The following is a 17,500-nucleotide window of genomic DNA, read 5'->3' on the forward strand; positions in this document are numbered from 1 at the left end:
GACAAAAACAGGGGAAAAGCCCAAGGCGCGCCAGGAGGGCCAAGACAAGAAAACCCCAAAAGAGCACAAACGGAGGCCAGCCCCTGCAGCCCACCAGACCACAAAAAAAAGAAGCCCCCCCCCACAATGGACACGTAAGAGAGGAAAACACACCAATAACACACTAACAATGGATGGAAAAACAAATAGGATAGTTTGAATGATGGTGCATAACTTCTAGGCACTTGTTCGACCAAAAGGCAACTACCAGCTGAAGTTTTAATTACTTTCTAGCTATTTATTCAGTGATTTTTTTCATGGATATCACATTTTGGAAAAATCCCAAGGACCTTCTGGCCTTTCAGTTTTCCCTCTTATTGGTCATAACGGAAACCTGTGACCTTAAAATCTGTCTTAATTTAACGCTCTCCATTCTACGGTTTCCTTTTAGCATTTACCTTAGCTGCATTAACCTTACTTAGTGCCTCAAAGTGCCTAAACCCTCTTACCTTCGAGTGTGAGAAAAATGCAGCCAACCTAAGCATTGGGCCCGTGTGTGCACTGCATTTTCTGTTTGACTGAGAGTGACTTCTACTTCTCCCTTTCAATATTGTGTACGCCGTCTCCCCTGCACGCTGTCAATGTACTGTACCACACACTTTCTCACCAATTACCTGTCTGTATCTTTCCGTCTGTGTTGTGTGATTGAGAGAGGGTGTGAGAGGAAGAGAAAGTGAGGATGTGTCTATGTGTGTGTGTATTTTTTTATTTATGTGTGTGAGCGTACCTGCAAATGGGAGTGTGTGCGTGCGTGCGTGCGTGCGTGTGGTGTGTATGTGTGTGTGTGAGAGAGAGAATGTGTGTCTGCGTCTCATTCTTCTGCCTCTGTTTCCCCTCCGGATCTCATGTATAATTTATGGGCCTCTCATGAATATGCTAATTAGCCAGTGTGCAGAGAGAGGTGAGAGGGCTTCCCCTGTTCTATTCTTACATTCATCTGATGAGAGAGGGTTGGAAAAGAGAGGGAGAGAAAAACAGAGCGAGGGAGAAACTGGGAAAGTGTGTATTGCTGCTGGCGAGGAAAGGGAATAAGTGAAGGGCAGAGAAGGAAAACGCTGGAAGGAGAGAATGTGGAAATACATTTATGAAATCCCCGGCGTTCGACAAATAAGCATTGTGGCAATATGGACGGTGGCGAGCCCATGTTGTGCTATATTGTGTTGGAGACAAATGAATCACCCATGCTGAGGGGACGTGGAGAGGCGAGATTGGAAGAGGTAGTGAGAGAAAATGGGAGATGAGAAAAAAAAAAGAAAAAAAGGAGAAATAGTTGTCATTGTTCCATCACCATTTCAGTCGTGTTTTTGAAAGGCTAGACAGGCAGGCAAATAGGGCCGTTATTCCAGTTTCAATTGCTTCTCCCATAAATAGATGATAGGTGCCAAGTTTCTGAAGAAACGCTGAAAAACACTCTTCTGAGTATCGTTTTAGACAAAGGTAAAAAGAGGGTGACGCAAGCCCCTAGCGCTAATCAGATAAATTGCAGAGAAAGAGAGGTAGAAGGTAGAGATTAATCCAATAGCTAACAAACTAGCAAACTAAACATCAAACGCTTCATCTTCAAAGTTGCGTAACTTGAAAAACCCTTTAAACCACATCAAAACCCTCACAGACAGCTGAGGGAAGATCTCACTCTTCTTTCTTCTCTCTTTCTCTTGAACTCTCTGTCAGTCTATCTGCAAGTTCCTCTCTCTCTCTCTCTCTCTCTCTCTCTCTCTCTCTCTCTCTCTCTCTCTCTCTCTCTCCTCTCTCTCTCGTCTCACACTCAACCTCGTCTGCTCTCTCTCACCCCTGTGAGTGTCTCTCTCTTCTCCACTGTGAGTGAGTCTCATGTGAAATAGTGCATGACAAGCAATGTGTGTGTGTTTGTACATGCATGGCAATGTTTGCATGGATGCATACAGTTAAGTTTGTGCAGTGTGTGTGTGTGTGTGTGTGCGCGCGCGTGTGTGTGTGTGTTGTCTTCCCTCCTGGCAGCCTCTGGGTAGAGAGAGCATTCCAGCGGGCAGCTCATGATTCAGCATCTGTCGCCCAGCTTATGTAAGCGAGCACAGCGACACAGGCTGACTGACGGAGTTAACTGACTGACTGATGAATGGCTGTGTTACTGACTGACTGACCAACTGACTCGGTAAACAAACTGACTGATTTACTGACTGTCAAACTCACGGAAAAACTGTCAGACTTTTCAGACTTATTAGCGGTCTATCTTAGAATGGGAAAGACATGTATAGATTGTTGAAATTTACAAAAACAAGACACAAATATCCATTTCCACTAAACATATTTTTTGTCTCGACAGTCAGAAAGAAGCACACGTTGAACAACTAAGTAAATGCAGGGTATACTACCCTTGACAAGATGGCAGTGCGGACGAAGCTTCGTGACACCGTGTGTCTCTCCAGATTCTGCAAATTAGTAGTAATATGCTTGTTTATCTCAAGTATTTTCGCTAAAACCAGACTAGGGTACACATCGTACACCCGACAGGAACTTTTGGACATCGGCTCCTGCAATTCTGACATCATTATTAGCGTACTTCCAGAGATCGCTAAACCAACGGCACATCCGGATATCCCCACACCGACTGGAGGGCTCTTCAGACGGACACGCAAACGCCGCCGCAGAGGGTCTCGCGGTGGAATTCGGCATCGACTCACTCTTCCAAGCCTTTTCCTCGCCCATGTTCGTTGCTGGCGGACAAAATGGATGAACTGCGGCTGCAGATCACCACACACAGAATGATTATGGACCGCAACATCATGATTTTCACAGAAACTTGGCTTAAAGGTCCCATGACATGGTGCTCTTTGGATGCTTATATACAAGCATTTTTCCCCCCTGAATTGAATGAAAAATTTGCACATATCCTAGGGCTTTATGAATCAGCCTCGTCAATCTGCACACTGTCAACTATCACAAAAAAAAAGGTAGTTGCATAGCTAGTCAATCCCAGAATTCCTGTGAGAATCAATGCTGATCCTGTACCAAAACAGGAAAAAAAACGTTTGTCTGCCAAATTTATGCTGGGAAAAAAAAGGCATAATGCTAAATTGTAAAACCCTGCAGAGAGATATCCATAAGAGTGCAGATAAACGTCAGGTAAGCTGTGGCTCTGCCCTAACTTGGATCATAAAATAATAGCCTATTCCTTGATGAAAGACCACATTATTTTTGCAGTTTTCTGTTTTTTTTTTTTTTTCTTCAGCCGCTGTGATGAGAAACTTTTCTTTAAACATCACACACTGTAGTATTTTATCGCCCAGCGGTCAACAGCGATCGGCCAAGACTGAAATACACTTGGTCCGCTCAGTTGTGATGTCTAAATCTAATAGGGGTGGGAATCACCAGAGGCCTTGTGGTGGCAAATTTTATTTTAACCATTTGTTTAATGATATTAACCATTGGTTTGATTGTTTTATAACGCCACAAGATTTAGCTTCTTCATGTGTAGATTCAAAAGGCTCCAAGTGAAATAGTTGGCAACCGTGAACTATAGCCCAGTAGAATTATTTAGTTCTACTAGCCTGAACCTTCTCACATTGTTGTCTTTTGCTTAGATAGAAGTGGAGAAGGCCGTCACTGTTTACGACAGTGAGAACTACGTAGGTTTCTGTCTCCTGAGATAAACTGTTGTTTAGGCTAATGTTAGGAACAGAGAGCAGAGGGCAAGGTGAGACAATGGTTTGACTTTTCATGATGTCCTCTTTTCAACTATGGCCATACTAAAAGATACATTTAGAGGGGTGGCTTAACGGAGTTTCTTCACTATATGATGTTTGGATGTTTAGACTTTAGGTTAGAAAGACATTTTCAGTTGTGCATTTGCAAATGTAAATAAATACTCAAAGACCAAACTTTGGTTTAATTCTCAAACAGTCGTTATTCCTTTTGATTTTATCATGAATATCACTAAGTCTGCTGCTTCAAGGAAAACTTCCACCACAGCCTCACGATACGATATCATCACAATACTTATGTCACGACACAATGTTATTGCGATTTTAAACATATTAGAATATTCTGCCATATATTGCAACGTATTGCCTTAATTCCAACTTCAACTTTTTTCCCAATTTAGAACTATGTCTAGAATAGAAAACTTTGCCAACTTCTGTTCATCACAACACATATAATAAAAGATCGATACTTGGTGTGTGTGTGTGTGTGTGTGTGTGTGTGTGTGTATCGATACAGTATTGCCACGAAAATATTGCGATACTATGCTATATATCGATTCCCCCCCCCCCACCCCTAAAATCTAACTGTTACTGAGTCAACAATTGTAATGCTTGTGCCTACCTTTACTGACAATCTAGTTGACTCACCAGCTTAGTGATGCTGACCAACTAATTAGTCATCCTCCTAACATGACAGCTGTCAGGCTAACTGACTCACTGGCTAACTTACAGCTGGATGACTTATAGATAGGCTGGCTGCCTGGATGTCTGATTCAACACCTGATTGGCTAGCTGCCTAGCTGGCTGGAGTCAGGCGAGCAAGAGAAGAGAGATAGAAGAGAAGAGAGGAGAGGAGAGTAGAAGGGGGAGCACAAAGGCAAACCAGAGTTCATTACAGTAAACTTGGAGAGGCAGTGGTGACAGGCTGAGAGAGAGTGCAGACACGGGAAGAAATTGAGAGTGGCGTGAATACACTGAGCCCTCATGCAAATAGATGCAGTTACCTAGATGGCCTGCTCCTTATACAGACACAATGGAATATAATCACACACACAAAATGGAGTGTAGCAGGTAAGAACAGAGAGAGAAAGAGAGAACCATTCACAGTGGAGGCTTTTTTTTTTTCTCAGGCTGAAGGTTGTCAGTGGCCGGGAGCACAGACTGGACAGAGGTTGTGGGGTAAGGTTGTGTGTGTGTCTACATGTGTGAAAGAAAAGAAAGAAATAAAGATAAACAAGAAATGAACAATTGTAAAGGAAACTGAAAAATTTGAGATAGCATTCACTTCAGTAGTGTGACCTTCAGTGTCGGGCTGTGGGGAGGATCAACCTCTGGGAGATATGGCAAAGTCACTCCTACCACAGGGCGGGCGGGCACACGCACACACACACACACACACACACACACACACACACACACACACACACACACACACACACACACACACACACACACACACACACACACACACAGTAGCAGATACTCAGCCAATAGATATGAGGTGCAATAACACCCAAAGTGAGTGGGTTCCTCTTGTCGCTTTACAAAAGAACACACCTCCAACAACACATGCACACATGTTCACACCGCGCTCTGCAATTCACACATCTCACTTTAGTGGCCACAGACAGAGGGAGGAGGAGGAGGACTGAAAATAGAGGAGGAGGTGTGTGTGTGTGTGTGTGTGTGGGGATAGAGAGAGAGAGAGAGAGAAAGAGCAAGAGAGGTGTCGACTCTCCTCACTGATCCCTTATGCTAAGAGGGATTTGCATACATTTTTAATCAAAGCAAATTAGATCATAACCAAATTAAAATCACGCTTTCCAGCCGCCCCCTTCTCTGTCTGCCTCGTTCCATCCACCCACCTATTCCTCATCATTTAATTATAGTCACTAATAAGTATGGTTAGACACAAAAAAAACTCTGCACACATGTGGAGCTAAGTGACAAAAATATACGTGGAATATGTCATATATATATATATATATATATATATATTTATTTATTTATTTATTTATTTATTACACACACACACACACATCCAGTAAGAATAAAAACATGGAAACTGGATTTCAACATAGAGTAGGCAAAAATAATTTTACATTAGCTGTCTTGGCAGGGTTTAGTGTCAACTGTCAAACATGTACCGACAATACATAGCAATAAATCAAATGGAAACACACAAACGCACACACAAGCAGGCACGCACGCAGGCTAACAAAACACTCACCCACCACAGAAATTAGACGCCTACTCCTACATTCCTCTCCACACACTATGCTGCATAACAGATTGGTATCGGCCCCCATTGCTGGCTATTGCCCATTACACATTGACTTCCTACTGTTACTCCACCATAGGCAATCATCATGAGGTCCACCTCTTCACTAGCCCAACACACTTTGCCATAAACACAATTTGTTTGATTTTATCCTTGATGGAAAAAAAACAAAAACAAATTTAACTGCATGTGCCAATTTATATACAAAGGCAACCCTACATGTATACACTATACACACACGCGCAAACACAAGCATGTTAATGTTTAATTGCAGTCCGTTTCTTTCTTTCTCTGTCATAGACACATGCACGTAGGCACACAAAAGGTGCTGGCAGGCCTATTTGAGATGCAGACTCCCATGTCCCAGTAAATGATATTAAAAGTCATATCATGAATAAATCACCAGGCAGGGCCCTAACGTCTCCTCCGTGACACATTCACATACAGTATGAACAGAGGGAGAGGAAGATAGAGAGAACAAGGATGCCATCATGTAGAGCACAATGCATACGAACACATAAGGAGGCACACACTGAATACACCTATACTGTAAAATAGGGATGCAACAAAAAAAATATGTTGGTTTGTCTGACTAATGGCCCAAAACCAAAGATATTCAGTTTACTAACATAGCATGGCTAGTTCACACTACACGACTAGCCCTGATTTTGCACTCGCAGAGTTTTTAGAGCTCCAAGACAAAAGCCTCAGATCAGAGGCAAATCGGCATTGGCTCGGTGTTCGCTTATCGGCCCTCGCACACTATGTGTGAACTGTTCAAGAAGCACCTGCCTGGGAGCTAGAGCAAATGAGCGCGCAAGACACAGGTTGAGGGGAAACCTAGGGGAGGGGTCGCCTTTAACAATAGGAAATTTACTGTATGTGTTGCATTTGCATCAGGGACCAAAGTTGTTGTTGCAACTAGAAGAAACAGGCAAATAACAGTAAAGTTGTGTGGAAACCATGGATGTATAGGTGGAAACAGGCTATTTTGTGAATGTGTGCCAATGACAACATCAACAAACATGACCACAAGGAACGTCCTGTGGATTGCTTTAACAAAAAATGTCTCGCACATGGTTTTACATCATTTCCCGTGTCACTTCGCAGGTGTGTTTTCGTGACAAACCGTGGTTTGGAGACCAGACACCCTCATCTGGGATTTCTCCTGGTAAAAGATCTTGTAGCGTGTGACCCCCTGTCACCGGCCAGTCACGTAGTGTGTGACCACAACGATTTCAAGACTCCTGAATCCAGATAGCATGGTGTGTAGTGTGAACAGTACAGCGATCTGAAGACTTTGAAGGTTGTGTAGTGTAAACTTAACTTAAGACAGGGAAAAGGCAATCAATCCTCACAATCAAGAAGCTGAAACCAATTCATTTTTTCTTTGCATCTGTGGTTAAAAAACAGCCAATCACCTTAAAAAAAAAACCTGCAAAGAATTTCTTATGTACTTAATGTGTTCCAACAAGCTGTAGCCCAGTATTAAAGGTCCCATAGCATGAAAATGTCACTTTATGAGGTTTTTTAACATTAATGTGAGTTCCCCCAGTCTGCCTATGGTCCCCCAGTGACTAGAAATAGCGACAGGTATAAACCGAGCCCTGGGTATCCTGCTCTGCCTTTGAGAAAATGAAAGCTCAGATGGGCCGATCTGGAATCTGCTCCTTATGAGGTCATAAGGAGCAAGGTTAACTCCCCTTTCTCTGCTTTGCCGGCCCAGAGAATTTGGCCCACCCAGGGGAAAGAGAGAGAGACATCATGGCTTTCAAACGAACAAAGTGGCAGTTGGTTAAGGCCCCCCCCCCCTCTTCTCCTCACTACAGACACAGAAATGGCACATACTAAGGAACGCTCATTGTGGGACTGGCTCTAGTGGCTGTAATTCTGCACAAAAGGCTGAATTTCGGGAAAGAGACTTCAGATACAGTATTAGGGGACCACAAAGGCCTATATAAAAGCATCCAAAGAGCACCATGTCATGGGACCTTTAAACACACAGGTTCATATGAGTCAAGCCTGGTTAAATCTTAACTGAACAAAGCAAGGACGCCTCTATCTTGAGTCTGCCATAAGATTCTTCATTAACAGTTTAAACTCACCTGGAGACCGGCTCCTGCTGCTTTAAGCCATTTTTAAGTTCCACTAAAATGAAGTTCATGGAGGCAATCTCGGCCCATTTCAGTTCTGACCTGAGGGACAAATATGAGACACAAACCCCGGGGCTATAAACAGTAATTTCCACAGTATATTTAAAAGGGGCACAAACACTTGGGAGGCCTTGTAGATTAAAGAAAAAATGCTTAAATCGAGGCATTTTAAATCTGAGCATAAGCGCTGACTCTAATGCTTGAGGGTGTGATTAGCAAAATGTTTTTTCCTTAACATCTAGCAGCAGTTGTATGAAACTACAGAGATAACCTGAGGCTTCATATAGAAATGTTTAGTCTCAGTTTACTAAATTTTAAACAAGTAAGGTGGTGCCACACTGCTTGTCAACACAATGTGCTAGCATAGCTCTCCTTTGAAGCTGCATCCATGTGTTTCAGATTACACTGCACAATGAGCGTTAGTGTCGGATGTTTGAAAAATTTTAATGAATTTGAGCCTGTGGGGAGCTGTTTGCTATGTTGCGTCAAGAGTTAACATTTGCTAGCTTCATTTTGTCGTTAACATGAGCTGCACTGAGTTTCATACCTGTCCAAAAAATACCAACTACTGCGCATCCACGTCAAAGTTTCCTCTTCTACCTTTCGTTGCACAGAAGCTCAGGTTGTTGGTGCAGGGCACATAGTGAGTAGTTCAGGGGGCCTTGGAATGTGGAGTATCCCCAGAAAATGCACAGGTCAGGCCCTCTCTGCCGGGTTTGATAGCTTGAAATATACTGTAAAGCTGAAACAATCAGTCGATTAAATTAGATTGGACAGAAATTTAACATTTATGATTTTTCAAAATGATTTAATCTTCTCAAATGTGACAATATGATGCTTATCTTTATCTTAAGTAATCATAAACTGAATATATTTGAGGACAAGCAAAAACAAATATGATTTAAAGAGTATTTTTCGACATTTCATAGGCCAAGCGATTAATTGCTATATTAAGAAAATGATCAGCTGATTAATCGATAATGTACTGCATTATGGTAACCTTGCTCTCAGAGACAGTAAATACTTGTCAACAACTTTAAGTCAATGATTGGACATAACCTGCAACCTGAGATACTGCTGTTAGTTTACAGCACCATGATACACGCTGTTCATTGCATGAATTCAGTGTGAGTATGTTCATGCAAATATAATTATGTACTGGCATGAAAAAAAATGCTGACCAAGTTATTTTTATCTGCAAAAGAAAATGACTTGTTCCTAAATATAGTTCTGATTTAATCTCTAATATCTCTGAATATGAAAGATGTTGAAAGAAAGCAGTCCTCGTTTATTATTACTAAATGCTTTAAGAGTAAATGCAGTCACAGGTTGTCCTTTATGGTTACCATAGGTTAACTAGCTTTTGTTTGAAATGTGCCTTCTAAAAGTTGATTATTTTAAGTAAACTAGTCTCTATTGAAGTACTTACAGTGAGCATTTAACTAATTGATACAGCAAACCCTATCACTTGGGAAATATGAATACACTGTAATGAAAGTTTTACTTCCCAAGTCTTGCTCACACTGCACATAGTGACTTTTCTAGTTTGGTGATATCCCGTCTTCTTCTGGGGGGATTGTAGCTGTCAAGGAGAAACGTATTGTTGAGGTATAACGATATCTGGACCTCTAAAAGCCAGCCTTCGTTTCATAAAGGTAATATTAAAAAAGACATTTCCTGGTTAGTCATAACAGGAGAGATTTGCGCTTCGGGTGATAAATCAAGTGAAATGACACACAAAATACTCATGAATCCAGTGCAGCACTCCTTATTCACTTCTTGCATGCTCCTCCATCATTCTATATAATGCTTCATATTGTGAGGTTCCATTTATGTGACAGTGGGGTCCAATGTGTGTGTTAGGGGTCAAATGATGAATTTCATTTGAGTTGTAGACTTCCCTTTTCTGTAACTCTGGCATTTTGCTGCTTCATGAAACAAGTTGTTTCCTCTGTCAACACCTATGTGGTATTTTTTTTGACTTGTGCACTATATTTTCATTATTCCAGAACATATTGTTTATTCTATCAGTATCATAAAGATGATAGGCCAAGTAGGCCTATTGGTAAAAATACAATTTATTATTTCTTCGCATAACAGTTACAGAATCTTGCAGCAAATATCTGAGAGGTTTTACAATGAGCTTGAGAAAAGAAGTGGAAGAGTCCGTTGGGAGATATGCACGGTAAGGTGTGTGTGTGCGTGTGTGTGTTAGTGTGTGTTTGTGTGTGTAACAGAGAGAGTTTTGAGTGGCGCAGAGAGCAGGGAGTCGGCTGATGGGCAAAGGCATGCTGCCTGCAGGTTCAATCTGCCCGCGAGTCAGACATCAAACTTTCACATCCACACATCAATTATTCAGCTCCCCGCATTGTCAGAGTGTTAGCATGCCACAGTGGCAGACGACAAACCTGGGTGAGGAGGGAGAAGGAAATCGGAGGACAGGGAAGGGAGGGAGGGAGAGAGGCGGGTTGGTGAAGAAAAAAAACTCATGATTTGAGAGATGGATGGAAGACTGTGGCCCGTATGAAAGAAGACACAAGTATTATACTGTACTGTACTTTCGTAACTGTATTAACATTTGAAATGAAATCTGTATTTACCATTTCACAGATGCATTTATTTTTATGCATTGCCATTTTCACTTGCACAGTGTGAACCTTTGTTAATGTAACAAGCCAGCTACCAATGAGGCTCAAGAAGTGGCTGGAGCTGGCAGCAGCAGGAGTTAGCAGTGACAAGAACCACGGTACAAGAAAAAAGACCTTTCACTACCTTGTCAAACACAAGTGTAACAATTAATAACGGCTGCATTCTATTTTTTCAAGCGCCTGAAAAGTTATTAGTTACGTTTGTGCTTCTCCCACTATGACAAGTCAGAATGTCCATCAGCATGTCCAATGGAAAGGTTTATTGCCTGGTCCAAATAGTGGACAAAATGTGGAAAATGCAACAACAACAAAAAATTTATTAATTACCTGACCTTTTCTTGGTATTGTTATAAGCACTTTCACACCTGTTCAAACAAATCACATTAACCGAGCGATAGCAGCAGGGCTCTTTTGAATTGAATCAAACAGTACAATCATCATGCAAATTACCACTTCAACGCTTTTGTATTAGAAGCAACCATACTGTATATCTAGATCTCAAGGTAGCCAGAGGAATAGCAAGTTCATGTTTAAAAGTTATAAAGCCACTGGAATATAGCTAAGGTAAGTTAGCTATAGCCTAGTTCATTCATGGTAGCTTAACAGATCTAGTCTGCGCACACATAGTCCATCTACACAGGTGTATTTACTTGTAACGCCTGATTAGACCTCTGGACTGTATCAGTGTGTACAAACTGGTCTTGACTGACATGTCCCAAACTCTACTGTTGGTTTTGTTGCATTTGTTAGGCCAGGGCAACGTACACTGTTATCATTCCCATCGGTTTATAGAGTTTTGTCACATGAATTAAAGGTCCCATGACATGGTGCTCTTTGGATGCTTTTATATAGACCTTAGTGATCCCCTAATACTGTATATGAAGTCTCTTTCCCGAAATTCAGCTTTGGTGCAGAATTACTGCCACTAGAGCCAGTCCCACAATGAGCTTTCCTTAGTATGTGCCATGTCTGTGTCTGTAGCTATAGTGGAGGAGAGGGGGGTGGGGGTGGGGGGCAAGGTAGAGAGTGGGGGTGTGGCCTGGACCAACTGCCACTTTGCTTGTTTGAAAGCCATGATGTCTCTCTCTCATGGGTGGGCCAAATTCTCTGGTTGGGCAAAGCAGAGAAAGGGGAGGTAACCTTTCCCCTTATGATGTCATAACGGGAAGATTCCAGATTGGCCCATCTGAGCTTTCATTTTCTCAAAGGCAGAGCAGGATACCCAGGGCTCGGTTTACACCTATCGCCATTTCTAGCCACTGGGGGGACCATAGGCAGGCTGGGGGAACTCACATTAATGTTAAAAAACCTCATAAAGTGAAATTTTCATGCCATGGGACCTTTAATTCACAGCACATATGCAAAGTGATTGAACCTGAGCAGAGGTCTAATCACCCAGGGTAATTGAAAACACCTGTGTGGGTGTGCAGGGCCTTTAAAGCAGATGTAGTTGTACAAACACTCTGCTGTACATTCCAGGTACTTTCCACCCTGAGCATGTTTAAAAATAAATATGGACAAAAGGTTGATAAGATATTCATCTGTATAAGATTTACTTTGCCTTAATTCAACGGACACGTACAGCATATTACAACATACAGCAATAAAAGAGAATATGGAAGAGAGCACACAGAGGAATGGGAATATTTGAGGTTAAACTTACAGCAGTCCACTCTTCATATGTCATGATGCATTCAGACTGTGGTAACATAAATAGAAGAAAGAATAGAGGTGAAAGGGATTGTAAGCAAGAAAGAAAGAGACAAAGTGGATGAAACAACTTTTGGGACATTAAGAAACACAGCAAATACTCTCCATTGTCCTTCTTTTGCTGTCTGTCTCATTCTCCCATGCCCTGACTTGCTCCTGTAACTCACTTCATTGATTTTTACAGACTCACCTGTACAGTAAAGTATAGCTGATTTGGACTCTAACAAATTATAATGTGACATTTGGTGGAAAATGCATTGCAGATGCCAATAAGGGATACAATTAGATTTAAAGGGGCTTAACACCGCTGGAGTGGTCCAGAATGACTTTCCACAGCTCACAATTGACTGCATTGCTGACCCCGATGTCAGCTTGTGTCACATCTCATCTGGAAAAGGGCAAAACTGAGCATCGGCACTCCATCGAAACTAAGATCTTTTATTTTTCAGACAGAGTGAGTTGCTTCTCTGGGCTACACCCAGTATTGTTCCACAGTACAGTTTGAGAACGACTCCAGGCTTTTCAGCTGATCATGCACAAACACACATGTTCTCAAACAGTCAAGTGTATCTGCACATGAGAGCACACACACAACATGCGCTCACACACACTCACACAGAGTTACGATATCCCACTTGTGTGTGAGCCATCGCAGAGTGCAGGGAGACGACTGACAGCCAAGGCAAAGTGCTGATGGTAAGCAACATTCTCCTGGAATTCTCGAAAGCCGGGACAGGAGGGTGTGTGTGTGTGTGTGTGTGTGTGTGTGTGTGTGTGTGTGTGTGTGTGTGTGTGTGTGTGTATGTTGGTTTGCCAGATATGCACACACAAGGGCAGAGCATTACAATTGTCACAGTTATTTCTTCTAGTACTTCTTTAGATTTAGATTATTGTAGGCTATTGATGTCTTTCATTTGTAATGTTCACATAACATTGTCAAAATAGCTGCTTCATTTCAGTTGGATTAAATGAACTGAAAATAAATTATTCCAACTGAACTGAAATAAGCCAAAAACTATAATGCAAACAAAACCACAAGGTAAACAAAACTTTGAATAAGAAACACAGAAATAAGAGAGACTGAGGGATCAAAAGAGAAAAAGAGAGAAGAAATAGTTAAAATATAAGGTTATACTGTTATTTCTTTGTGGATGTGGAATCTGTGTGCTTGGTGTGGATCCCCTAAAAATAACCACACTGGCATTGCGCCTCCATCCGTCCTCTACCATTGGCCTTTAAACATTGCCTCTGTAGCTGCGGGGGCAAGTTAGTGACCTCTTCATCCTTGTGCTCCCTCTAAAGACACACACACTCACACACACACACACACAAGTTTGTATAATTACACTTGTGAAGACCTTCACAGACTAACCTCTAACCCTGACCTCCACTCACTACACTACACACATGATAAGGCCAAGCGCCAGCTAGATAATTGACTCCAAACCAGTTTTCTGAACACATAGGCAGAGACAGTATGGAGCCCCCCCCTTGCTCACCTGACTGATAGCTGGTCTGTGTGTCTCCATTTACACACCCTCCTGAACTCCTGGCCTTGTTTGGCAATTCATGTTGATATTGCTCTGATTTATTGCAAATCAAGTCAAGACAGAAATTTGCTGTCCACAAATGAAACAACATGTATTCCCCTGGCTTAACGCTGACTGAGTTATAAAATGTAATGCAATTTACATGTTTGCACCAACCTTATCACCATAGAGAACACTGATACTGGACAATTCTGCAAATCAATAATGCTTTTGTGTGTTTTGTGCCAAATCTTTTCAAATGACTTCTGTCTACAATATTAGCAGATGGCAACCATAGCGGGGTAAATTGAAAGTTAAGGTTAAAGAATAGTTTGACATTTTAGAAAATATGCTTTCTCATTTTCTTGCTGAGAGTTAGATGAGAAGATTGATACCACTCTCATGTTGGGGTTACGCGCTGGACTTTTCCTTTGCTAGGTGCAGTAACCTTCTACCCATAACACTGCAACTTGTCATTTTTACACTCTGGCTAGTCGTTTCCAGCAGTCTTTCTCGAAAGGTTAAACTATTCCTTTAAGGAAGCATCATAGTTACAGTTAAAAAGTCAAAATGCATTGTTGGTCTCAGGGTCTGGGATTTGGGAATTAAAGTCATAAACACTACACGCCTATCCACTACCCTGATGTCCTCACTCTTTTTTTCCACCTTGCTGCATAACAGACACACCACCTCCAGCATTGTCAATGAATTTTGTTATTGTACGTAAATCGCATGCTGCAGATTCAATATGAACATCACTTCTATGGATACTGGGCCAGTATAATAATGCAAAATTGCAGATTTACAGCCAAAACTATGTGTTTGATTGTGGCTGGCGGACGGAACTTGTAAAAAAATTCCCACAGCCTTATTTGCCACCCACTACACTGTCACCTAAATTGGTCAACAATATTGTGAGAATTTTGACTGCATCCTTTGGGTCGTATATTTCCGGTTTACTACTTCCTCTCCACCGCATTCTTGCCCACCATGACTCCTCACCACCAATATGCCCCTTCTGATGTGGACAATAACAGGGAAACTAAAAAAAAAAAAACTAACCACAACCTCAACCTAAACCTAGCACTAAAATAGTCCCCAAGTAAGGGGAATTTTGTTTTCAAGTATTTTTCTCACATTTCTCTACTCTATCCTTGTCAGGATATTTTTTGATTACAAGAATAAAAACACAGAAAAGAAAGCAAGACCACACACATACAAGCATATAAACTCATTATAGTTTTACAAGTATTCTCTTTTGCTCATGTTCAGATAATAACAATCCTTTACATCCACTTTTGCCTCCTATCTCTCAATGCGGTCTCTATCTCACTCACACTAAAAACACACACTGACCGACTGGGTTGACCGATCATGCCCATTGGACCATCCCTGATCTACCTAGTGTGCAGCGGGGCATGTGCATGCCAACACGGCGTCTGCATGCAATCTTGATATTGAGTCACTCAAGCAGGCAGACAGAGAACGTGAGGAATAGTGGAGAGGAGAGGGAGAGTGAGAGGGGGGCCACCACAGAGATCATCTATATTTCATAGACCTCTCAATTAGTGTCAGTGTTCATGGGTGGGAGGTTGAGGAGCAGTCCCTGTCTACTTGGCCTGCTCGCCTGCTCATGCTTGGCCTGTACCATCGACCCCCTTACCTTCCCCCTCCTCCCTTGTACACAATAGGAGGTCTGATTTAGGTTCACTTTGGGGCTTTTCAAATCATAATGAATGCGATGCCATTGGGGATTCCTAACAGTTTGATCTGATATATTTCCTAAATGTGATAATGGTGTTATTCTAAATGTGAGAACATGGAGGATAAATAAAGAAAATCCCACAGGATGCCACATTCAATTCAGACGTTTACATTTATCATGGTTTTCATGGTGCACAGATGGTGAGGTCGGCTTGTCATAAAACATTAAATGGTAGCAAAAAATGTCTAAAACAGCATTGAAAATAACAATCCCAGATTAGCCCCTCTGCATGTTTTCAAATTTCATTATTCATTTCAAATCTCATTATCGTAAGACTTAAGTGTAAATTTATAGTTCAAGGTATGAGAAGCTGCACATTTTTGGGTGATGTTGAATAGTCCAAATGATTAGCACCCCTTACAACTACCTTAAGTATACCTCCATATGTCAACATCAGGATAGTTACATAATTTTACCACCAGAGCCAGACTGCTTGACTCATTCATTGGTTCAATTCTTTCTGATCCTATTAGACCCCATGAATAACATATTACATTATTTCTTCTAATTATCTGATTTATACTGACTGACAAACAATTATTTATGGCAAGTGGCAGCTTTAGTCTACAGCAGCATGCATTTAAGTGTGCCAAAGTTAATAACTTTTTGTGATTTCAAATACAACCATGCCATTTCTTTCAAAAAATATGGTAATTGGAAGCTACTAAGATCCCATGTTACTGTAAGAGATCACAGCTGATGGCTTTGGCTTAGTCAGACTTGTCCTCATCAGGTTAAGCTGATTTGCATCAGGTTAGGACACATGAGAAGAGCAAATATGATGAAAATCTTGTAACCGACGTGAAACGAAGGTGGCAAACAGCTCTATTTGGGCTAGAGAGAAGTCTAATTTTTGGATCTTTTGGCATTATGGTTGCATACACTGAGAATGATCCAAAGTACAAGACCTTACGTTCAAGCAGGGCTTGGAAATGGTTGAGTTACAGTATTTGGTTGAGCTGTTTCAGTTAAGGTTTGTGTTTGTGTGGTTCAGGGGCCCATTTCAGAAAAACGATTTGCGAGCAGTTCTGTCAATTTGCAAGTCCTCCAGGGCTCTCGCATGTTCACGAATGGGAGGCAAGGATGGCATTTGTTTTAATTAGTAAAATGTGTCTCGCATCTTGCAAATGTGGTAAAAAAGGGCCCTAGTTCTTGTTAATCATGTGATTTTCATCGTATTTGTCCCAGTGGTCTATTCCCATTAGGTTTGGGCATTACTTTTTTCGAGCTTAAACCTCAGGTTACTGGTTTGTGGTGTGAGGGCCGTTGCAGATGTGAACAAACAAGAAGGACAGCAAACAGAGATACTTCAACAAAGTGATGAGAGAAGATAGATGGGGCTAAAACAACAGAAAGACACAATTCTGTTGAGTATACGTTTACATGTACACCAGTATCTTACCCTGTCTGAATATACTGTTGCACTGCTTTATTTTACACTGTCTGCTGAATTACATATCACTGGCACTGAAAAATGAGAGCTCCAAGTGATACCCAGCAGTGATACCCATTCAGCAGGTAGATGATCATTATATCATCTATCATAATATTTGTTTTTCTGAGTAAGTTCTTCATTATTCCAGTTGACTACTCACCTGTGCCGAGAGTAGATAGTGATCAGGAACCTGGATAAAGTGTTTACATCCCACAGTTTCCCAGTTTCTATTGGAGTAACTTAGCAAGTACATCTGGGTG

At 41.5% G+C, this 17,500-nt stretch overlaps 1 protein-coding gene across 1 annotated transcript in view; it reads right to left on the reverse strand.

The window, feature by feature from the left end:
* Positions 1-8,829, reverse strand: part of LOC120562094 (polycomb protein SCMH1) — a 76,216-nt gene extending 67,387 nt beyond the window's left edge. The window contains exons 1-2 of the mRNA XM_039805566.1: positions 8,701-8,829; positions 8,106-8,195 (exon numbers count right to left, since the gene is read on the reverse strand). The gene's annotated coding sequence lies outside the window, so the exon portion shown is untranslated. The remainder of the gene's footprint in view (positions 1-8,105; positions 8,196-8,700) is intronic.
* Between the last annotated feature and the right edge of the window lie 8,671 nt (positions 8,830-17,500).

Source organism: Perca fluviatilis, chromosome 7 (assembly GCF_010015445.1).
Source record: "Perca fluviatilis chromosome 7, GENO_Pfluv_1.0, whole genome shotgun sequence".
NCBI lineage: Eukaryota > Metazoa > Chordata > Actinopteri > Perciformes > Percidae > Perca > Perca fluviatilis.